Source organism: Mauremys mutica, chromosome 2 (assembly GCF_020497125.1).
Source record: "Mauremys mutica isolate MM-2020 ecotype Southern chromosome 2, ASM2049712v1, whole genome shotgun sequence".
NCBI classification, from domain to species: domain Eukaryota; kingdom Metazoa; phylum Chordata; order Testudines; family Geoemydidae; genus Mauremys; species Mauremys mutica.
In genome coordinates this window covers 198,295,391-198,320,044 of record NC_059073.1, presented here as the reverse complement: position 1 = coordinate 198,320,044, position 24,654 = coordinate 198,295,391, and the positions used below count along the sequence as shown (strand labels likewise).

Here is a 24,654-nt window from a genome sequence, read left to right as displayed (position 1 = left end):
ATAACTAAGACTTCTTTTTTAGGTTTTAAGCAATAAACACACACACAAAAAAAAGAAATTATGTTTATCCAATACACATCAGAAAAACACTGGAAAATAGTTACTTGTATATAAGGACTTGTGTACACAGAAGTGCAATGTAGAGTATGGGGGTGGGATTTCTAATGCGCACTAATGTGTTGTACATTAACTGGTCCATGTAGACCTTGATGGTGCATACTCAAGGTTCCCTAGTGGGCTTTAATGTAGTGCTGGGTGAAACAGTACTCCATTAAAACACCTTAGGAAACAATTACAAAGAGATTACTCATTACAGTATATACTACTGTATTTACAAAGGAAACTAACTCCCCCAATTTTGGGGAATTACTAAAAACTCAAAAATTGCTAAAAATAAAACCAAAAATATGAAAAAACAGAAGTCCTATATACCTATATATATATATATAAAATGTGTGTGTGTGTGTGTGTGTGTGTGTGTGTGTGTGTGTGTGTGTGTGTGTGTGAGAGAGAGAGAGAGAGAGAGAGAGAGAGAGAGAGAGAGAGAGAGAGAGAGAGAGAGAGAGAGAGAGGGTATATATAGACTGTGACCGGGCGGGTCGGGGCTCAACCCTCCCAAGGGCGGAGGGGAGCCACACCGACTCACTACAGGTCCTCTGTCTCGCAGGGGCTGATCCCCTTCTGGGTTCCTGGCGACAAAGACACAGTCAGAAGGCTCAGTCCCCTGGTGCAGGGGCTGAGCAACAATCAGTACCAGGAGCTCAGGCCCTCTGGGGCGGGACTGAGCAGCAAACAGTAAAAGGTGGCTCAGGCCCTTTGGGTCAGGGCTGAGCAGCAAGCAGTACAAGGTGGCTCAGGCCCTTTGGGTCAGGGGCTGAGCAGCAAACAGTACGAGGTGTATAGGCCCAGGTCCCTGCACCTGGGAGAGGGGGAAAACTGCCACCCGTGAGTAGGGTGGCAGGGGCGACACAGGCCCGCCCACTCCACTGTGTCCCAGCCCGGGGCCCTAACAGCGGCTATCACTGCCGCTGGTCATTGGGGTCCTGACCGCAACACACTGACATCAGGACCTCTGCCTCTGTAGCCTGACAGGGGTCAGCTACCCCCGGGCTACTTTCCATATCCCCCTCAGGGCCTACCTCGTCGGTTGCACCAGATCCAGGCCAGTCAAGCTGCATCGGCTCCTCGGGACCAGGGCTTGGTGGCAGGTCCGGTAGCTCCCCCGGGTAGTTCGGCCAGGTGTGCTCAGGCGGCTCCTCCGGGTAGCAGCAGGGCTGGGGGAGCTCCGGCGGTCCTCTTCGTAGTGGGCGCGGGGAAGCTCCGGCGGCTCCTCTGGGTAGTGGGCGTGGGGAAGCTCCGTCGGCTCCTCCGGGTAGTGGGCACGGGGAAGCTCTGTCCAGGCTGGGTGGCCACCGCGGGTCCGGGCGGGTTCCCAGTCGCGAGCTCCCTGCGGCACGTCTGCTCCCTGTGGCGGCTCGGGCCCTACTGAGCTCTGGCGACCCGCTCTTATACTTCCTGTCCCGCCCCTTGACTTCTGGGGGGCGGGAACAGGTGGCGGTAGCTCCGCCCACTTGGGTGTCTGTACCGGTGCTCCCTCTGCTGGGCAAGAGGGGAGCCACACCGACTCACTATATACCCCCCGCTCAAGTCTGGCTCCCGCTCGTCGGGGCCAGGCTCGTTCATCCCCCCGAGGCGGGATAGGAAGTCCGCGTTGGCGTGGTCTTTGCCAGCCCGATGCTGGACAGTAAAGGCGTAGGGCTGCAAGGCCAGATACCAGCGCATGATGCGGGCATTGTTGTCCTTCATCCGCATCAACCATTGGAGGGGAGCGTGGTCGGTGACCAGTATGAACGGTGCCCCGAGGAGGTAGAAGTGGAGGGCATCGCAGGCCCACTTCACAGCGAGCGCCTCCTTCTCTACTACGGCGTAATTCTTTTCCCGGGGAAACAACTTCCGACTGAGGTAGAGCACGGGGTGGTCCCTTCCCTCCACTTCCTGGGACAGGACAGCCCCCAACCCTACCTCAGAGGCGTCTGTTTGAAGGATGAACCTCCGGTTGAAGTCCGGGCTGTACAGAACCGGCTCCTGACAGAGGCACCTCTGGAGCGTCCGGAAGGCAGCTTCGCACTCCAGGGTCCACCGTATCTGCCGGGGGCTGTCCTTGCTTAACAGCCCGGTTAGGGGCGCCGCGATGGATGCGAACTGTGGGATGAACCGCCGGTAATACCCGGCAAGGCCCAAGAACTGCCGGACATGTCGTTTGGTCATTGGGGTGGGACAGTCCACGAGGGCTTGTACTTTCCCGACAAGGGATTTGACCCGTCCCCCCCCCGGCAGCATAGCCGAGGTACGTGGTTTCCTGCCAGGCGATATGGCACTTCTTGGGATTAGCTGTTAAACCGGCCTGCCTCAGGGATCTCAGGACCGCGGCGACCCGGTTTAGGTGGTCTTCCCAGTGCCGGCTATAGACCACCACATCATCTAAGTAGGTGGCCGCATATTCACGATGGGACTGCAGCAGGTGGTCCATCAGTCTCTGGAAGGTCGCCGGGGCCCCATGGAGACCGAAAGGCATTCGGGTGAATTGGTACAGCCCGGTCGAGGTGGGAAAGGCGGTTTTCTCCTTCGAGGCCTCCTCGAGCGGGATCTGCCAATAGCCTTTGCTGAAGTCGAGGGTGGTAATATATTGGGCCTCGCCAAGGCGTCCCAGTAGCTCGTCCAGCCAGGGCATTGGGTAGGCGTCGAAGTGGGAGATGGCATTCACCCTCCGGAAGTCTATGCAGAACCGGCGGGTGCCATCTGGCTTGGGCACCAGGACCACTGGGCTACGCCATTCACTTTGGGATGGCTTGATGACTCCTAAGGCCAGCATGGCCTGGACTTCCTCCTCGACTTCTTGGCGCATCCGGTACAGCAGCGGCCGAGTTGTTTCCCGAACCACCTTCCCCGGCTCGGTCTGTATTGAATGGTAGACCCGAGTCGTGTGACCCGGTATCGCTGTGAAGGTTTTCTGAAAGGCCTGGAGGAGTCAGTTGGCCTGCTTGCGCTGTTCGTCGGTAAGCGATTCTCCGAGGAGGGGCGCTGCAGGGTCTTCTACTTGGGGTATGCGGGGTCCCAGTTCCGGCTCAGGCGGATAAGGGTTGATCAACAAACCCTCCTGGTCACGCCAGGGCTTCAGCAGGTTCACATGGTACTGTTGGGTCCCCTTACGTTTATCTGGTTGGCGAACCTCATAGGTGACCGGTCCCACTTTTCGGGTTACTTCATACGGTCCCCTCCAGCGGGCCAACAGCTTGGACTCGCTCGAGGGCAGGAGCAGTAGGACGTGATCCCCGGGGGCGAACTCCCGTGCCTGTGCCCCCTGGTTGTAGGCCCGCTCCTGTCGCCCCTGCGCTGTCCTTAAGTTCTCCCGTGCCAGGGCCCCGGCCTGGGCTAGATACTCCTGTAGTTTGAGGACGTACTTCAGAAGGCCCTGGGTTGGGGAAGCCGACTGTTCCCAGGTCTCCCGCATCAGATCTAAGAGGCCTCGGGGTCGGCGTCCGTATAACAGCTCAAACGGGGAGAATTTGGTTGACGCCTGGGGGACCTCCCGGATGGCCAACAGCGGGGGCGGAAGAAACTGGTCCCAGTGGCGGAGCTCCTCCGGGGGGAATTTTCGCAACATCCCCTTGAGGGTTCGGTTAAATCGCTCCACCAACCCGTCCATCTGCGGGTGGTACACCGATGTGCGGAGCTGTTTAACCCCTAAGAGCTCGCAAACCTGCTGTAACAGCCGGGAGGTAAAATTCGTCCCTTGGTCAGTCAAGACCTCCTTGGGCAGCCCTACCCGTGCGAAGATCTTCACCAGTTCCGCTATAGCTCGGGCTGTAATGCTCCGCAACGGGACGGCCTCAGGGAAACGGGAAGCGTAGTCCACGAGCACCAGGATGTATTGAAAGCTGGTGGCACTTTTTGGGAGGGGGCCCATGAGGTCCATGGCGACCCGCTCGAAGGGGGTCTCCATCAGGGGCATGGGGACCAGGGGCGCCTTGGAGACCCCGGGAGGAGCGGCTAGTTGGCACTCCGGACAGGAGCTGCAGTACCTCTTCACATCCTCACAGACGCCCGGCCAAAAGAACCGGGCTGTGATCCGGGCGAGGGTCTTCTCCCGCCCCAGGTGCCCCCCGGCTGGTATATCATGGGCCAGCTTCAGCACGGCTCGCCGATGACATTGGGGTACTAGCAGCTGAGTCTGAGGTTCTCGCGTGCGGGGATCCCAGTCGACCCTGTAGAGCCGGTCTCGGCGCAGCTCAAAGTGGGGCCACTGGGTGGCTCGCTGGGGGTCGGTAACGGCCCCGTCGACTGCCGCCAGTTGCTCGTAAGCACGGCTGAGCGTTGGGTCCGCCCGTTGATCCCGGCAGAAATCGGTGGTAAAGCGGGGTTCAGGGGCGAGCTCCCGCGGAGGCCCCCCGCCGTCCTCGCCCTCTGCTGCGGTCCCCGCGGCCTCGTCCTCAGCGGTCGGCGAGATCTCCTGGTGGTCTGCTTCCAGGGCGGGTGTGGCTCGGAGGACCTCCTCGAAGGCGGGCCAATCCCGCCCCAGGATTACGGGGTACGCGAGGTGAGGGGCCAGACCGACCACCAGGCTCTGGGTGACGCCCGCGATCGTGAGGGGAACCCGGGCGCTCGGGTAGGGCCGGACGTCCCCATGGATACATTGTAGGTGTATTGTCCCCAGGCGGGAATCGGCGGGAGGTCCCAGATCCTGGCGGATTAATGTCTGGCCGCAGCCGGAGTCAATCAAGGCCTGGATCGTCTGACCCTCGACAGCCACAGGGACGGTTTCTTTGGGATTCCGGGGTGGTCAGGCCTGACTGTGCCCTGCACACACTTGCCCGTAACTACAATCCATTGCTGGGCAGTCTTGCTGGAGATGCCCTGTCTTCCCGCACCTGAAACAGGGACCGAGCTCTGGACGTCTGCTCTGGGAGACTGCTCCCCTCGGGCTCCGAGGGGGGCTTCGTTGGGCCCCCGGGGGCCCCTGGCCAGGGGTGTTGGCCCGGCCCGGGGGCACAATTCAGAGGGGCTCCGGGCGAGGGTCCGGTCCGCGGCCCGGGTGCCGTGGTCCGCTCGGGGGGTTCCCCTTCTTCTCACTGCGGGAGGATTCAGGCCCGGAGCTGGGAGGCCGAAGGGCGGGCCCCACTGGAGTCTCGGCGGCGAGGAAGTCCTCCATAAGCGAGACCGCCGCGGCCAATGTCGCGGGCCGGTGGCGGAGCACCCAGGCCCTCCCTTGGGCAGGCAGGGTGTGGATGAATTGCTCAAGGATGACCTGTTCGACTACTTCCTCAGCCGTCCTGGCGTCCGGCTGTAGCCACCGCCGGCATGCCTCCTTCAAGCTTTGGGCCACCAGTCGGGGGCGGGTGCCCAGAGGGTACGTCTGGCTCCGGAACCACTGCCTAAAGGTTTCTGGACTGACGTCCAAGGCGTCTAAAATTGCGGCCTTTACCCGGTCATATTCCTTGGCTTCCTCTGTCGCCAGTCCGCGGTAGGCCGTCTGTGCCGCTCCGGTCAAGTAGGGGGCCAAAAGGGTAGCCCACTGATCTTGGGCCCTACCGGCAACGAGGGCCACGCGTTCGAAAGTGACCAAGAAGGCCTCGGGGTCATCGTCCGGGCCCATCTTGGTCAGTCGCAAGAGGGCGGCTAAGCGTGGCGTCCCAGCGTTCTCCCCTGCTGGCCCCGCAGCAGGGCATGGGAAGGTGGCCACCAGCTGTTGCAGCTGGTTCCCCAGTTGTTGCACTAATTGCTGCTGCCGCTCCTGTTGAGCCACGTGTTGCTCTTGCTGGAGCTGGAGATGGGCGGCATCTCGCTGTCGCTGCTGCTCGAGTTGGGCGGCATGCTGCTGCTGCTGCTGCTGCAGCTGGGCCGCCTGCTGCCGCTCTTGACTCTCTGTGAGGAGCTGGAACCACCGCTCCATGTCCATACTCCGGTAGGGAGGGGATGGGCAGCTGCCACCCCCTCTTTCGACCCCTTCTCACAGGGGTTAGGGGTTCAAGTCCCTGGTCAGGTGCCACGTGTGACCGGGCGGGTCGGGGCTCAACCCTCTCAAGGGCGGAGGGGAGCCACACCGACTCACTACAGGTCCTCTGTCTCGCAGGGGCTGATCCCCTTCTGGGTTCCTGGCGACAAAGACACAGTCAGAAGGCTCAGTCCCCTGGTGCAGGGGCTGAGTAACAATCAGTACCAGGAGCTCAGGCCCTCTGGGGCGGGACTGAGCAGCAAACAGTACAAGGTGGCTCAGGCCCTTTGGGTCAGGGGCTGGGCAGCAAACAGTACAAGGTGGCTCAGGCCCTTTGGGTCAGGGGCTGAGCAGCAAACAGTACGAGGTGTATAGGCCCAGGTCCTTGCACCTGGGAGAGGGGGAAAACTGCCACCCGTGAGTGGGGTGGCAGGGGGGACACAGGCCCGCCCACTCCACTGTGTCCCAGCCCGGGGCCCTAAGAGCGGCTATCACTGCCGCTGGTCAGTGGGGTCCTGACCGCAACACACTGACATCGGGACCTCTGCCTCTGTAGCCTGACAGGGGTCGGGTACGCCCGGGCTACTTTCCATATCCCCTCAGGACCTACCTCGTCGGTTGCACCGGATCCAGGCCAGTCAAGCTGCATCGGCTCCTCGGGACCAGGGCTTGGTGGCAGGTCCGGTAGCTCCCCCGGGAAGTCCGGCCAGGCGTGCTCAGGCAGCTCCTCCGGGTAGCAGCAGGGCTGGGGGAGCTCTGGCGGCTCCTCTTCGTAGTTGGCGCGGGGAAGCTCCGTCGGCTCCTCCGGGTAGTGGGCGCCGGGACGCTCCATCGGCTCCTCCGAGTAGTGGGCGCAGGGAAGCTCTGTCCAGGCTGGGTGGCCGCCGCAGGTCCAGGCGGGTTCCCAGTCGCGAGCTCCCTGCGGCACGTCTGCTCCCTGTGGCGGCTCGGGCCCTACTGAGCTCTGGCGACCCGCTCTTATACTTCCTGTCCCGCCCCTTGACTTCTGGGGGGCGGGAACAGATGGCGGTAGCTCCGCCCACTTGGGTGTCTGTACCGGTGCTCCCTCTGCTGGGCAAGAGGGGAGCCACACCGACTCACTACATAGACACATTTACATAACCATATATTTACATTTATAGCTAATTGCATTTTGTCCTTTTCTAACATTTGAATCTCTCATTCACCTTTCATGCACATTATTAAGTGATATGCCTCTCAGAAACACTATGGTTCCAGGAGAACAAGGGCACTTACTGTGATGACTGAGATCTTTGACAACTGATTTACGCAAATCCACCTGTCTCCACTGTTAGCATGTCCTCCCCACTTTTATTGTTGGTTTATTCACAAGTTACATATCTAAATCCTAGATGAGAGCTCCCTTGGGCAGGGACTGTATTTGTACAGTGCCTCATAAAATATTTGTTTATGCCTTGTTGTGGTTCCCACGCACTACTGCAACAGAAATAGTCAAATAATAAATAGTAAATTATAGCAGCTTAAATATGAGTCACACTTTTCCCATCTTGCAAATATTTGGGAAAAAAATCCTTTCTGCACTAGAGACCTTTTGAATTTTTTTGGCAAAAAAAATGAGAGATTGTGAGACCGCCCTACCTCAAAACAGCCAATACTCAGTGATTAGGGCACTCGCCTGAAAAGTGGGAGTCATAGCTTCAAGTCCCTGCTCTGCCTGATTCAGATCAGCGACTTGCATTTGCATTTCCAATGTCCCAAGTGAGTGCCCTAACCATCAGGTGTGAGGGTACTTGGGGCACCTAGGGCTATGAGTCACCGTGTTACTGCCTCCAGTGAGAGGAAATCTTTCTTGTGGTGTCTGGGTGTCAGCTCCCTCACACCAACAGCCTTTCAGCCACTCAAGCACTCTCCTCTGGGCTATCCGAGTGCCCTAACTTTACCTTGCAGATCAGCAGTAGGTGCATCCCTTTGAATTGTTCCCCTGTGGTATCCAGCCCCTGACACTGGCTACTCACAGAAATTCCAGATACACTGCACCGCAAGCTGCAATATATCCCAGTTTTACTTAAACCACTACTTCTGTAAACTACACAGCCTTGTGAGCACTTACAATAAAACCAAGTAGGTTTATTTGAAAAAGAATTAAAATTTGACTAGAAGTGAAACAAAGTGATGGAAACAACTAGTTACAACACAATCATAAAATGTGAACCTGGGTCTACACTTATCAATAGTTACCTTTCCAATCTAATAAAATAGGTTTCTGCCCAAAGTTGTAGAGTTGGGCAGTTTCACAAGAACCAGGATCCTACCCCCCCACACACACTTTTTAAGGTGTTTCCTCCATGAATGGATATAGAGTGCCTTTCCCTCTGTTATAATGAAACAGTCATTTTCAATTGTCTTTGATGGCTTTCTGTTGATGGTTCTGAGATGTGGCCAGGGCAAACAACAGAACCTTGTATTAAATTATTGGCTGGCTAGGGAAGGGTGGCAATGGAGGGGTCCCTCTTGCTTGAATGGGACATTTCTGAGATACATTACCCCTGGTGACTAATTTTTACTCTAAGTCCACAAAGTATATATTCAATGTAAACATGTTAATCCTTAAATATTACCCATACATACATCTTGCAATGATTATGAGACTTGACAAGCCACGAGCTTTCTGTAGATACCTTACATATTAGTCTTTATGGATAAATATCCCGTAAGATGTCTTTGCTCTAGTGAGTTTGTTGGGTCTGAGGTGAGTTATTTGCAAAGAACAGGGAACCCTTTGTCATGGAGCCTGTGTGTCACACCGCAACCCGACACATCCTGGCTATACTGGGGTAGGTCTCTCTCTCTCTCTGACCAGAAAGTTGATCCTGGTCCTCAAAAAACTTTCCCAATAAAAATTTAGTCCAAACTAGTATGTTCGGACAAAACATTTTGGTTTTGATGAATTTGTATTTTCCAACTAAGTAACACTTTGTCAAAAAATTTCTCCTTAGCTCTAGTTGACGATGCTCAGCTCCTTTGGAAATCTGGATTTAGGTGCCTAACTTTAGACACAACTTTGAACATTTTGGCCATGGGTAACTGAAAAGTGAAAACTTCTGTTTTCAAAATGTAGTTGGCATTGACATTAAAATAGAAAGTTGTGGGAGGATGGTTAAAATACTGATTAGTTCTTCTCTATCATTAATTTTGATATCATTCACATGCTGGAGATGATTAAATGAATCATTAGTACACTGTTCTCTGGCATGTTCCACACACAAGCTCCAATAAATATTTTCCTTCTGAGCTAAATAAATACATATTTTACACACACCCCCAGCCCTTCTGAAAACCTATGTTAAAAGAATGTTATTCAGATTGCAAAGTCAAGCACTCAAAAGTTAAGAAATGTCAGAATTATTTGGCATCCTTGTGCATATGCATTATGATCCATTTTAAATCACTTGATCACACTATTTTTTTCCATTGCCTCACTGACTTCAGTGGGTTTTGGATCAGGCCCATAACCAATTAAATTTGCTAATTATTTTGCCAATGTAATACTCTGGAGCAAAATGACCACTGCATTTATGCCCTGGGGACTGAAAATATGCTGTAGACGGTGAGGCTCAAATTATGATGGTGCTGAATGTGGCGCAGATGGCTGACTGGCACTGAAATAACATGAGATGAGTAGTAGAGTCCTGCCTGATCTTGATATGATTGAACATACATTGCTGGTAAGGTCTTTTGTTTGTATAAAGAATTTTGGGCCAAGCCCTCACAGTGAAAAAAGGTCTCCTGAAAGGTTAACACGTTCTTCAGCATACTAAGGAGAGATTGCTGCTAGCAGCAGTGTGATCCACTTAGCTTCTGCATACAAAAGGAATTTTCCTGCTTCACGTTTCTGAATTAGTCCATCATTCTTTGTGAAGGATTGTAAGTAATGGACCATAGCCAACACCTGGCCAGTCGCTGCCTTGTTTTTATTCTGATTTATAGACAAACAACTTCTTCCAAGTGTGATCAGGATAAAAGTTACCAGCCTTTTCAGCTGTGAGATTTCCATAAAAGTATTACCTTGTGGAAATCAATCCTTTAAGATGTGCTCATGGAGATGTAGGATTGAAAACAAAGAGTACCAAAGATTCTTCAGGGTTCGTGTATGGTTTACATATCTTGTAATTCCATAAAGTGTTCTCACGCACTAGTGATGAGCATATGATAAATAACCAATTAAAACTGAAAAAGAAAACATCTCTACAAGGTGGAGACAAAAACTGATAGAACCATTTCACATTATTAAGGGCTCGTCTACACCAGCATACTGTAAAGTGCGAATTTAAACCTATGTAGTTTTACTGCTATAACCCTCACTTGGATACTTATTCCTCTGCATACCATTTTTCAGTTTACCTATGCTATTTTGGAAGTGGTTTAACCTAAACCACTCTTATACTGGAATAAGTGTGTCCAAATGGGGAGTTATATGGATATAATTACATCTGTATAACCAGTAATGCTTTCCTCTTGTAGACAAGCCCTTATGCTTGTTCAATCTCTACTCAACCTCAAATCCTTCTCTCATGAGAGACTAGCACAATTTCCACGGAAATCAATTTCCCACAGGGCTAGCACCAAAGACATGATAAACTCCACGTATAAGACCGAGGATGGATTTTTGGATCCCAGTTTCTTGCTCCCCAGGCCATGCAGAATTGGGTGAATGCTGAGGAAGGCGACATAACTGGTTGTCAGGGACAGGATGGATTTCACATCACTACACAGTAGCCCCACCCTGGGCCAATTAAGGAAGGATATAGGAATTTCATCCCAAGTCATTCTGCAGCCAGCAGAGCGGAGGCGGAAACATGGAGCTTCAAAGCAGTGGGAAACAGCCCAGATCCCTTATGACTCCAACCAGGGCCAACCAAAAAAATAAATTGTCTTTAAAGCTGTGATAAGCTGTGCTACACTCCATTAGCTCTGTGAAGTTCTATGCTACATGCCGTCACTCTGGAAGCAAACATGATCTAATGCAGTGCATCGGAATAACAACATTGAATCTGGACAGAATAGAAGCTGCTCTGCCCAGCACTGTCCAATTTACATTTCTGGAAGAGACAAGAGCTTGTCTGATTCACTGCCCAAGTGCTGCTGACAGAACCTGGGCCACAAGCCTGTGGGAGTGGAACGTCTACCAGGAATGGGAGCACAGTGCTGCAAGCTGCCTACAGCTCTCTCCTGAGGGAGCCTGGTTGGACTGAAGGGGCACTGATTCAGCACATCTCCTGGACAGTCGCCATTGGCAGAGCTTCTGGGGGAAGTTAAAGCTGCCCCTCAGGGAGAGGGGTGGGGAAATCCCCACTCTGATACTTCTGTGCCCCTATGAGCCCCCGGGAATGCAGTCTGCTGTGCAAACCTGGCTTTATGTTTCTAGGGAAAGTAGGACATTCAATTCATGTGGGGAAGCAACTGAAACTGGTGATTATCCATTCTAGCAGCCTCACGCATACCTACTGGGGAGCTAAAAATCAAAATAGTTACAGCTAGAAGAAGTTTAGAAGAGACTTAGTGAGCTTCAACACCATGATAGCAATAATAAGTGCTGCTAATACAAGTCTTTTGCTGAAAGCCTGGTCTACGCACAAAGTTGTTCTGGTATTAATATGGATGTGACTTCATATCAATTTAGTTAAACCAGAGCAATAGATGATATGAATACTTATTTTGGTCTACACCTGACTTATATCTTATGTCATCTACACTTTCTGTCGGTAAATTTACTGGTATGCATGCTAAACAGGTATGATCAGTTTTAAACTGATATACAATCAAAACCATTTTAAGTTCAACTGGTACAACTTCTGTGTCTACACAAGCTCTAAAGCAAAGGTTTATATTTTCTATTGCGGATCCCCTATGGTAGCTCATCAGGATGGCAGATGAGTCCCCTATCTTCATCATAAGATGCCACTCCCATTTGTCTCCTATGCCCCAATCAAGTTTTTGAAGGACAAACCAGGACTTTCCCCAGTTAAGGCTCTGATTCAGCTCAGCACTTGAAGCATGTGCTTAACTTTAAACAAGTGAATAATTCCTCTTTGTCAAGCACAAGTAGTTCCCAACTAAAAGTACCCATGTGCTTTAAGTTAAGTAACTGTGTGACCGGAGGCCCAGGGGAATCAGCTGAGGTCACTCAATTAGGGTGAATTGTAAAGAATGGGGCAGACAATCCCAAAAACTGATGGATATTTTAATACTTAGATTTACCAAACCAGCACAAAACAGCTTCTTTATTACCTCACTGGTTACTCTGAGGTCAACAAAACAGTTCCCTTAAAGTAACCCAGCCTCAGGCCTCCACGTAGTCACCCAACTCAAATATGATGAGGATTAATGAAAATCTCATTCATCATATAAAAGAAAAGGTTCTACCAATCCCAAAGGATCAGACACATTACCTCCCAAGTTAATGAATATTCAAGATCTTACCCAAACACACGCTTACAGCCAATTCTTATTAACTAAACTAAAATTTATTAAAGAAAAGAGAGAGAGTATGGTTAAAAGATCAATATACATACAGATATCAGTTCAGTTCCTGAGGTTTAGATTTATAGCGGAGATGGTGAGCTTTGTAGTTCCAAAGAGTTCTGTTAGAATTTAGTCCATAGGTTATGTCCAATATCATATTCAGGGTGTTCCACATTAGGACTGGGATCTCACCTTGCAACTCAAACTTTCCCTGATGAAGCTTAAGCAGATCTGAGATGACAGGATCAAGACCTAAGGGTCTTTTATACAATGTTCTAGCCAGGGCCACCCAGAGGATTGAGGGGGCCTGGGGCAAAGCAATTTCAGGGGCCCCTTCCATAAAAAAAAGTTGCAATACTATAGAATACTATATTCCCGTGGGGGCTCCTGCAGGGCCTGGGGCAAACTGCCCCTCTTCCCCCCCCCCCCCGCCCCAGGCAGCCCTGCTTCTAGCATCCACTTGACCATATAATACTGGGTACAATTCAGGGTGACTGAAGCAGGTCTACTTCCTAAGCATCTCTGGTAATTATTCACACAGATTAACATAAGGCAATTGCCTGTTTTTTCCACCATTCACAGATGATTTGCTATACATTTCAAAGAGAGAGTAATACAGCAACACCCTATGTTTACAGTTCATTTAAATCATAGAATCATGGACTTTAAGGTCAGAAGGGACCATTATGATCATCTAGTCTGACCTCCTGCACAACGCAGGCCACAGAATCTCACCCACCCACTCCTGTATCAGACCTGTGTCTGAGCCACTGAAGTCCTCAAATCATGGTTTAAAGACTTCAAGGTGCAGAGAATCTTCCAGCAAGTGATCCATGCCCCATGCTGCAGAGGAAAGCAAAAAAACCCCAGGGCTTCTGCCAATCTGCCCTGGAGGAAAATTCCTTCCCAACCCCAAATATGGCGATGAGCTAAACCCTGAGCATGTGGGCAAGACTCACCAGCCAGACCAGGAAAGAATTCTCTGTAGTAACTCAGATTCCACCCCATCTAACATCCCATCACAAGCCATTGGGCATATTTACCGCTAATAGTCAAAGACCAATTAATTGCCAAAATTAGGCTATCCCATTATACCGTCCCCTCCATAAACTTATTAAGCTTAGTCTTGAAGCCAGATGTGTCTTTTGCCCCTACTACTCCCCTTGGAAGGCTGTTCCAGACCTTTACTCCTCTGATGGTTAGAAACCTTCATCTAATTTCAAGACTAAACTTCCTGATAACCAGTTTATATCCATTTGTTCTTGTGTCCACATTGGTACTGAGCTTAAATAATTCCTCTCCCTCCCTGGTATTTATCCCTCTGATATATTTATAGAGAGCAATCATATCTCCCCTCAGCCTTCTTTTGGTTAGGCTAAACAAGCCAAGATATTTGAGTCTCCTTTCATATGACAGGTTTTCCACTCCTCGGATCATCCTAGTAGCCCTTCTCTGTACCTGTTCCAGTTTGAATTCATCCTTCTTAAACACTGGAGACCAGAACTGCACACAGTATTCCAGATGAGGTCTCACCAGTGCCTTGTATAAGGGTACTAACACCTCCTTATCTGTACTGGAAATACCTCGCCTGATACATCCCAAGACCACATTAGCTTTTTTCACGGCCATATCACGTTGGCGGCTCATAGTCATCCTGTGATCAACCAATACTCCGAGGTCCTTCTCCTCCTCTGTTACTTCCAACTGATGCCTCCCCAGCTTATAACAAGAGTTCTATGATTCTTGTTATTAATCCCTAAATGCATGACCTTGCACTTTTCCTTATTAAATTTCATCCTATTACTATTACTCCAGTTTACAAGGTTTACAAGGCCAGATCTTCCTGTAGGATATCCCGGTCCTTCTCTGTATTGGCAATACCTCCCAGCTTTGTGTCATCCGCAAACTTTATTCGCACATTCCCACTTTTTGTGCCTATGTCAGTAATAAGAAGATTAAATAAGATTGGTCCCAAAACCGATCCCCGAGGAACTCCACTAGTAACCTCACTCCAGCCGGATAGTTCACCTTTCAGTAGACCTGTTGTAGTCTCCCCTTTAACTAGTTCCTTATCCACCTTTCAGTTTTCATATTGATCCCCATCTTTTCCAATTTAGCTAATAATTCCCCGTATCAAATGTCTTACTGAAATCAAAGTAAATTAGATCCACTGCATTTCCTTTGTCTAAAACGTTCTTTTGATCTCTGAATTAACAGAATACAGCATCGCCAGGGACTGTTTGATTACATTGTTGACCACTACCAATATATATGTAAATACATAAAAACACAAACATTATCTCCCCATATGTCTTTAAGGGTTGAATTTGAGTCATTCATCCTGCCGGACACTTAGCCCTTTCTGGTCATGCGTCACAAATGCTTAAGTGAAATATGGGTGCTCAGAACCTCTGAAAGTCAGTTATTTAGGCCTTCAGCTTTTTTGCCTTGGTTTCCAAGTAGAATACCACCTACATAAGAGATATCTTCTGAGGCTTTTCAAATTCACATTTGACCATTTTGGATTCTCTTTCTTTCATCTGTTTCCCCTCCTCCCCCGTGTTGGCTTCTCTCTTCGTCTCCAAAATTATTTTAACAACCTTAAGTTCTGTACCCAGATACATACTGATGAGCACTGTATACGTAAAAATTAATTGATCCAAAGCTGTACAACTCTGTCACACATTCTCAAAAGGTGCTGTATTCCTTGCTAGATACCACTGCAACAGATACTCTATCAAAAGCCTAAGATAGATAAATGTAAACTGCCATTATCATAGTAAACAGGTATACCACTACTTATGGAATCCAAGCTTTTGAGTTTACCGAGGAAAAAAACTGACTGAGGAAAAAAACAACAAAGAGGCTTACCATGGTTGGGAGTTGTCATAAACAGATAGTTAAGGGTTAATGTCTCTTTTACCTGTAAAGGGTTAAGAAGCTCAGTAAACCTGGCTGACACCTGACCAGAGAACCAATAAGGGGACAAGATACTTTCAAATCTTGGTGGAGGGAAGTCTTTTGTTTGTGCTCTTTGTTTGGGGGTTGTTCGCTCTTGGGACTAAGAGGGACCAGACATCAATCCAGGCTCTCCAAATCTTTCTGAATCAGTCTCTCATGTTTCAAACTTGTAAGTAATGGCCAGGCAAGGCGTGTTAGTCTTATTTTTGTTTTCTCAACTTGTAAATGTTCCTTTTTGCTGAGAGGATTTTACCTGTTTGCTGTAACTTTGAACCTAAGGCTAGAGGGGGTTCCCTCTGGGCTATATGAATCTGATTACCCTGTAAAGTATTTTCCATCCTGATTTTACAGAGATAATTTTTACTTTTCTTTCTTTAATTAAAAGCTTTCTTTTTAAGAACCTGATTGATTTTTTCCTTGTGTTAAGATCCAAGGGGATTGGATCTGGACTCACCAGGAATTGGTGGGGGATGGGAGGGGGGATGGTTAAATTCTCCTTGTGTTATGATCCAAGGGGTTGGCTCGGTGTTCACCAGGAACTTGGTGAAAAAACCTCTCAAGGCTGCCCAGGGAGGGGAAGGTTTTGGGAGGGACAGAAAGTGATCCAGACACTCAAATTTCTGGATGGTGGCAGTGTTACCAGATCTGAGCTAGGAATTAAGCTTAGAAGTGTCCATGCAGGTCCCCACATCTGTACCCTAAAGTTCAGAGTGGGGGAGGAACCTTGACAGGAGTGATATACAAGTCCTACACAGATGTACACAAGCCAACATTACACAGACATGCGTAACAGCTAAGGCAGGTTTTGTGCCCCAGTAAATGGTAAATAAATTGCATGAGAACCTGAAGCAAACCCTGCACCCGATCAGCAGGCAATAATTAGTTGTTGACTGGTCTCAGATCACTGTAACTTGGTGACTGGTTAAGAAATGGCTAGGGAGTAGGCAAGGAAATATTTCTCTCAAGAAATCAATTCAGCTGCCTCAGGAAAATATGATTAATGTTTTCTTGGGAGGCTGCTGCACTGGAGGGACAGCTATGTCTTTAGACATTATTAATATAGAGTGCACTCCTGCTATAAAACTCACTCAAGTAAGGCTACCTAGGATTGAATTACCGACCTGTCAAGTCTCAAAGACTTGCCCTGTAATACGAAGTTTCTGTCCGAATCTTGTGCCCGCACAACAAATCTGTTATTTCTCTGTGTTTCCGCAATCTGATGCCATGTTTCTGCAAGTGTATGTGTAGGCTGTTTGATATGTTCCTCCCTCCCGCCCCATGTAACCACTTCTGCCTCTGTGAGTAGGCTTAGATAGACTAGAATGGCCGTGGAAAATAGAGAGGGACAATAGAGTGACCCAGGCAAAAAGGTGGCTAATGGCAAAAAAAGTCTTGTCATATTAAATATTTAAACTGTTGTGCGGGGAGAAGAGAAAGTTAAATCTCATCCTTTATCAATGAGATGAAAAAATACTCCTTCCTTATATTTTATAGCTTTATAGTATAGGAAATGGTTTCTTTATAGTGTTGTTTAACTTGCTTTGGAAGCTATTGTAGGACTCACACCTCTACTGAAAACCAATCAGAACACAGCATTACATTTCCTTAGCTACCAAGACACACACACACACACACGTGTGTATTGTATATATATATACAAACACTCACACCTGTCTATACACATGTACATATACAGCAGCTAGACAGTCCAAGATAAGGACACTGTGTTTGAGTTTTTTGTTTTAAATAACATGCTTACAATTTTTAATTCTCTTCTCAAGAAAAAGGACATTACAGAGGTTTATTGGAAGGTTTATTGTTACTGCAGATAAGACAATTTAGTCTCATGACACCAATGTCATGATAAAGTACAAGTTACTGTGAAGTAACAGGAAACTTTTCTGCACTTCACTTTTTATCTGGGATATTTTTATACATGTGCAAATGAGCTCATATATCATCCAGCTTGTCATTAGCTTATCCAAAACTCGACACAGAGTATAATTGTTCATGATGTGCAAATAATATTGCAAGTACTAAGAGCTGTCAGAAGTATTTAGCAGGGCCAAAAGTCAGCAAGACAGGGTAAATGTAAAACTTTATAATGTCAATATCTTCCTCCTACCATCTGTAAGCCCACTGAATTTGACCACATCTGGTTTGAGGTATTGGCCTCTTTCCTTTGTTCAGAGAAAAACCTGTTTTATCAACAACCCAACATGTCAGGTTTAAACACCTTTTTATCAGACTTAAAATCATAATATCAATGAGTATCCATAATTCCGTGCACATCACTGTCGCATACATTTCATATTGATTATTGACCACTGTTATTAGTTTTCAAATGATGCCATACATGGCATATTTTGTACAAATAACATTGCAGTGTTGTGTAGGATGAGAACACAAGTGTGCCTAGAGGCACGGGGGTAGTTGATATTAACTGCCGACCCTGTAGCTACTCTGGAAATAGACACATATGTTCAGTCTCCAGGGCTGTCAATCTGGTGCATTTTGCCGACATTGAAGTTCATCTTAAAAATAATAAATAAATAAAGTAGCCACCTGGACTAATTTTCTGTGTGTCCCAAATTACTTCATTTACATAATGATCATTTGGGGAGGGCAGCTCCAGATCTCCCTAGGCAGGTGGAGTGGGACATCATGCAAATTGTGTTAATTACTCTCCTGCAAAATTGAAAATGATGAGGGAACAAACAATCATGTGGCTAAACTACAAGGACCTAGTTGTCTTAAATTTTCTGTTTTCTATCCCCTTTATGTTCTGGATGGGGAAAAATGTAAACAGGCATACAACAGATGGAAGATGAGAATTAATGTGAGAACAGGAGAAAGAGAAAAGAAAGACAAAGAGAATGGGGAGCAAAGAGAAGTTGTGAAGAACAGAGGGAAAATCCCAATTTTACATATAAATTATGTAATAATCCTTCAGTTTTACCCCCAGATTTCAAACCATACTATTCTTTTTAACCCAGAAATGGGTTTACCAAAAGTTGGCAACCTGAGCAGTCATTCAACCAATACACAACACTGATTTCTGAACAGAGGAGATTCCAAACAGGCCTGCTATTAAGCATGGGCAATTAATTGGCCTTCTGTTCTAACAAATTAAAGGAGCAGAGAAAGTCCACATTATCTTGGCTTTTGCAGAAGTGACCTCTTAAATTTATAATAAACACTCAATTGAATGTGCTGATTTACAGCCAATAAAAAAATCTAGATGTAAATGCTTTATCTTTGGTAGCATGGAAATGCCACTAGAGTGCTCATTTTTCAGTCTCAAAGTTGCACTAATTCTTAATAAAATATTTTGAAAAACTCTGATTAAGTATAATAAGAAAATGTTAGTCAACACAGCACTTGTTGCCATTAGAGATTATGCAAAAGTGCCAGATGACACATTTTCCTGTGCTACTGATTTCAAATGCTACATCAGATTTAATCCCTCCAAACTGCAGAGTTTAGACCATATGTCTTCAGTATGACAACATCAAAAGGTGCATGGAGGGGAATGCTGAGTTGAGTTTGTTTTGAAAGACTGCAGAAATGGAGATGATGTAAAGTGATAAAGTATCAGAGGGGTAGCCGTGTTAGTCTGGATCTGTGAAAGCAGCAAAGAGTCTTGTGGCACCTTATAGACTAACAGACGTACTGGAGCATGAGCTTTCGTGGGTGAATACATCCGACGAAGTGGGTATTCACCCACGAAAGCTCATGCTCCAAAACATGTTAGTCTATAAGGTGCCACAAGACTCTTTGCTGCTTTCAGTGATAAAGTAATCCTTCTGACAGTCGAGGAGTCAGCTGGCTACATTCCACAGGCTCACAGGAAAACCAACATAGAGGCTACTCTAGAGAGTTTGCAGCTGCAGCAATGCAGCAGCACTGCCGTAAGCTCTGTAACAGAACTGCTCTAAGCTGACGGGAGAAAGCTCTCCCATCATCTTAACTACTCCAGCCCCACGAGTGGTGGTAGCTATGATGGTGGGAGAAGGTCTCTTGCCAACATAGTGCTGCCTACATTGGCGCTTAGGTCAGTGTAATTTACATCATTCAAGGGGGTGTTTTTTTCACAACACTGAACGACATAAGTGCTGGCGCAGACCTAGCCTGGGGAGCAGACGAACAACGCCTGCTGTGGAGCTCAGAGTACATACCTCTAGCAACAAAGGCTCTCACTTGCATAAATGACAAAGGTGAGCCAAATTGTTCTGTTATGTTGTGAGGTACTGGTGACTGCATCAATCTCAAATTCTTTGAGACAGTGTGAACAGGCCTGTCAATTAATGTAATTGTCAGGATAAAATAATCACAAGCCTCCCTCCCCAAGCTAAGACAAAAGGAGCTATAAACCTGCTCGAGAGTTTTGGATTGAGTTTTGGGGGAAGGGGGGTTGCTGTTTGGGGAAAGGGAAGATAGGGCAGGGCAGGAGGCAGAACACACAGAATAAGAGATTCTGGGCCAGAACAAGAAGGCCCAGCAGAAGCCTGTAAGCACTGGTGTGGCCGTGGGAGAAGCCTTCAGAGGACACTGAGGTCAGCACTATACCTCCAGCTGGGGTTGACCTTGCCTATGTTGGAATGAGAATCTCAGCCAGTCGTCAGGCAAGTCCCTGGACAGGCAACTTTCCCCCTCATTATCTCATTATCACTGCTTCACCCAGTTTTTTTGTCACAAATTGTAAGTACTTACATTTTATATGTGCACATGCTACTACAAATATATATGCAAAAATAAGGGTTATGGCACCAAAACATACACATCTAAACCTATACATAGAAGAAGAATAGATTGGGCTGTGGAGATAAGGCAACAGTGTTATAGATGGTTATAAGCACATCAGGAGATTAATAGATTCCAAGGTCAGAACGGTCCACTGTGATCATCTAGTCTGACCTCCTGTATAACAAAGGCCAAAGAACTTCCCCAACATAATTCCTACAACATATCTTTTAGAAAAAATATCCAATCTGACTTAAAAATTGCCAGTGATGGAGAATCCACCACGACCCTTGGTAAATTGTTACAAAGGTTAATTACCCTCACTGTTAAAAGCATGCCTTATCTCTAGTCTGAATTTGTCTAGCTTTAACTTTCATCCATTGGATTGTGTTATGCTTTTGTTTGTTAGAAGGAAGAGCCCATTATCAAATATTTGCTCCCCATGTAGCTACCTATAGACTGTAATCATGTCATCTGTAACCTTCTCTTTGTTAAGATAAATACAGTGATAGACTCAAGGAGCTCAATCTCAAGCATGTTTTCTAATCCTTTAATCATTCTCACAGCTCTTCTCTGAGCCCTCTTCATGTATTCATCATCCTTCCTGAATTGTTGCCACCAGAACTGGACAGAGTATTCCAGCAGCTCTTCAATTTAATGTGTGCCATGTTAACTTCCTCTCTTTCTAGTTTTTTAGTCAAAAGTCAAATGCCTTACAGAAGTCTGTCTATTACATCAACACTATTACCTTTATCAACCAAACTTTTAATCTCATTAAAAAAGATATTAAGTTCGTTTGACAGGATTTATGTTCCATAAACTGAGGTTGATTGGCATTAATTATATTACACTCCTTTAATTTTTTGTTAATCAAGTTGATTATATTGCCTAGGATCAATGTCAGACTGGCAGGCATATAATTACCAGAATTACCAGGAAAATGTGTAATAAATCGTAGCAAGCAACTCACTGACCTCCTGGACTCTAACAATCTCTAACGTTGTGACCCTAAGAGTACTCCAATGCCAGAGGGAAAGGGCCTCCTGGTATCTAGCAGTGAGACTCAACTGGCCTGATCCGCTCAGTGTACCCCATTTCACTGTTGTCACATAAAATATCTTATGCTAACTGGTAACAAGCTGGTCATTAACACAGTTACTCGGTGTATTTATGAGTGATATATGAAAAATTATAAATATGCGCTGGAAGTATGCCCTTGAAATGTGTTTGGCAGGCAGGGCTTGAATCACCCCACCCTAGACAAAGGAATGTGATCTCCAGTGTAAACTGAGCCAAGACAGACAATGGAAGTACATTTATATAAGAGGTAAACAAAGCCGTCGAACTTGAGATTAGAGGAAATAGCCACTTAACTATCATGATATGGGGAGGAGACTGCAAAAATTAACATGACATCAGCTCCCTGATGGACACAGAAAGCTGAGCCCCCAGGAGGGTTTCCTGACTTTGAAAACAAAGAAACTCGGAGGATATAAGCAGAGAAAGCCATTTTGGCACCCTTCACCTGAAGAGACAAAGAAACCAAGTGCTAGGAGCTCTGTGCTAGATCTTGGCTAAGGACTGGCCAGCCATGCTGGAAGAACAACTGTGGTGAAAAAACTACTCTGAACAAAAGGCTCTGGTTTAAGTTTGGTTTCAGTCTTAGAAACATATTTTTACTTTTGCTTGTTTGTAACCATTTCTATCCCAATTCCTTCTACTACCTGGTATCACTTAAATCTCAGTTCTTTGCTAATAAACGTAATCTTGTTTTATTACACATCCATCTCAGTGCGGAGTAAACCAACGAGTAAAATCCTCAGTCAAGCTAACGGACTCGTGCTGTGCCCTGACTCTCGAAAGAAGCAGGGAACTTTTGTGAGTGTTCAGCGAGAGGGGCTGCGTGCTAGAGAGGAGACTTTTAGTGAGACTCAGGACTGGAGGGGCTGCTGTGTCACCTTGCATGGAGTAACCAAGCTGGTGGAAGCTAGGATGAGGCCACTGTGCTGTAAGCAGGCTGCTGGTGTCAGGGCTCTGAGCCAAAGCTGCATGGCACAAAGCACCCAGGGTTACAAGGCAGATGGTGAGGCAATCCCTTACTGGTCTGGATGAACCCCCAAAGCATCACAAGCATTTATTTAATAGATCTATTAACTCTTTATGAACTATATATAAATGGAACCGTAATATAAAGGGTGACTAAACTTCTAGAGTGTCCTATTGGTTTAATCTCCCTGGAAGCATCCACTAGCAGTGTCTTTTCCACTTGTTTCCAACTCTGCTAACCCCCTTGGCAACACTTCCTTGTTTGTCTAGAGCAATTCAAGGGGTTGTGGGAATCAGTAACAGGGAAAGGAAGGTGTAAATGCACAAACAAGCGAATCTGGTGTAGCATTAGGGGGCTCCTTGAAGTGCAACCACCGTGAGTCGCAAGGCAGGTTAACAGCATAGAAATGAAAGCAGAGTTATTAAATTAAATAGGAAGGCTGGGAAACCATGCACTAAACAAACAGAGAAGGAAGCAGAAGGCAATCCAAGCTGTTGTGCTCACTCTCACGTGCACATATCTAACTTTCAGCAAAACAGTTTTATCATAATTCTGCAGTTGCTGGCAGGAACATCTGAAAAAAAAAATCTCCCTCCACGTGCACAAGTTCTTCCACAGCTGGCCAGCTGCTTTACTAGCAATACTTTGTGTTGTCTTGGGGGAGCAATGTCTGTGCAAGATACATTAAAAAAATTCTGCAGAATGTACCTGCGAAGAACAGTGTGTTCTATTTACTACCATCACTGGGGGAGGGGGAAGGGCAGGTTCAGCTTCTTTTGATAAAGCACTTATCTACAAAGCAATATTTATAGAAATGTAAGAATTGCCTTCCCAGTCAATATTAAGTGCTGGAAATAATTAAAATACTGAGGGGAGAACACAGTGACCATTGGCTTGTTGCCATGCTGCAGGCTGGAGTCATCCCAGAGATAAGGAGGTATTTTTGAATTTTGGATTCCTCTCCCTCAAAGAGCTGTAGCTTAACAAATTCACAGAAAGCCAGCATTTAGCAAATAGGAAATGATGCGCCAGTTTTGTTGAAACATAGGTCAACTGCAATTGTCAGGGCCATTTATATTGCATGGATCCCCACTCTTGCTGCAGAATTGTAAACAATCTCCCTCTCTCAAAATATTTTTTTCTAGCCTTGATCATAAATGTAAGCCAAAGCAATGTTACCCATGCAGCCTGAAAAACCAACAGCTAGGAGATATTCAAAATGCTGCACCTTGTTAACTATCAAACCTGAAGGTGACAATTTAAATATCAGTGCAACTATTTCACTGCTGATCATTTTAGCAGAAATATTGTGCTTTTGCCACAATCTCAAGCTGCCTTCCAAGCAGCCTCAGGTGGGGAATTTAATATCAAAAGCCATAACAAAGAGAATCACTGTTCCAATTCCACACTTTTAATTCTAGCATTTATTTAATTAAACACTTACTTTTTAAAAAAAGGACTTGTCTGCAAGGGAAAGGCATACTGGTATAACTTCCCCCTTATTTCAGTGTCAGAGGTGCCTTTTTCAGATGGTTTATGTCGCTTGGGAAGGGAGTTAAGCTAAATCCAAAACCACACTCAGACCAGAGCAGAGTGTCCACACAGGGAGTTATATTGTTATAACAGCAGCAGTTAACCATACTAGTATAACTGGGGGAAAATGGGGTCTTGGGGCTTTTTTACACTACAGATGCTACAGTGGCACAGCTATGGTGCTGCAGCTTTAGCACTGTAGTGCAGACGTTTTTTCCATCAGCTTTAGCACTGTAGTGCAGACGTTTTTTCCATCACTTTAGTTAACCCCCGCTCTTTAGTTAACCTAGCCGCATCAACACTGGGGGCTAGGCTGACCTAGCTAGAGTATTTTGGGGTGAAAGTTTTTCACACACTGAGTGACACAGATAGGTCAAGCTAATTTTCAGTGTAGACCAGACCTTGGATATCATTAAACTGCAAGTAATGTTCAGTAGAAAGTCAGTAATGGGTCCTGTGGAAATCCCAGAGATCTCTGAATATGTATGGGACTGAGCAATGCAGTGGTACCCACAGCCGTACGTACATTACACATGGCACATGCCATTGAAAGGGCTGGATTAAGGCAACCTAGGGACATGTCTAGGGCCCAATTCGTTGGGGGGGGGCACCTGAGCTCTGACTGATCTGGTTCAGGTATTGATGCAGGAGCTGGCCCAACAGCAATGGTGAGGAGGAGCAGTGCTGGCTGCCCCACTGGCCACTCAGGTTTGGTCCCATGACCCTCCGTCATGATGAGGCAGGAGTGGGGTCAAAATGGAGTGAGTGATGTTGAGACCTGGTGCACAGAGGTCACAGCACCACTCGGGTTTGGCTCCGCAACCCCTCCGTGATAGAGGGACCATGGAGCCAAATGTGAGTGGGCAGGGGTTGG

At 47.2% G+C, this 24,654-nt stretch overlaps 1 protein-coding gene across 2 annotated transcripts in view; it reads right to left on the bottom strand.

The window, feature by feature from the left end:
• The window catches only part of TPK1 (thiamin pyrophosphokinase 1), a 496,414-nt gene that overhangs the window by 47,946 nt on the left and 423,814 nt on the right, over nt 1–24,654 (bottom strand). The window lies entirely within an intron of this gene.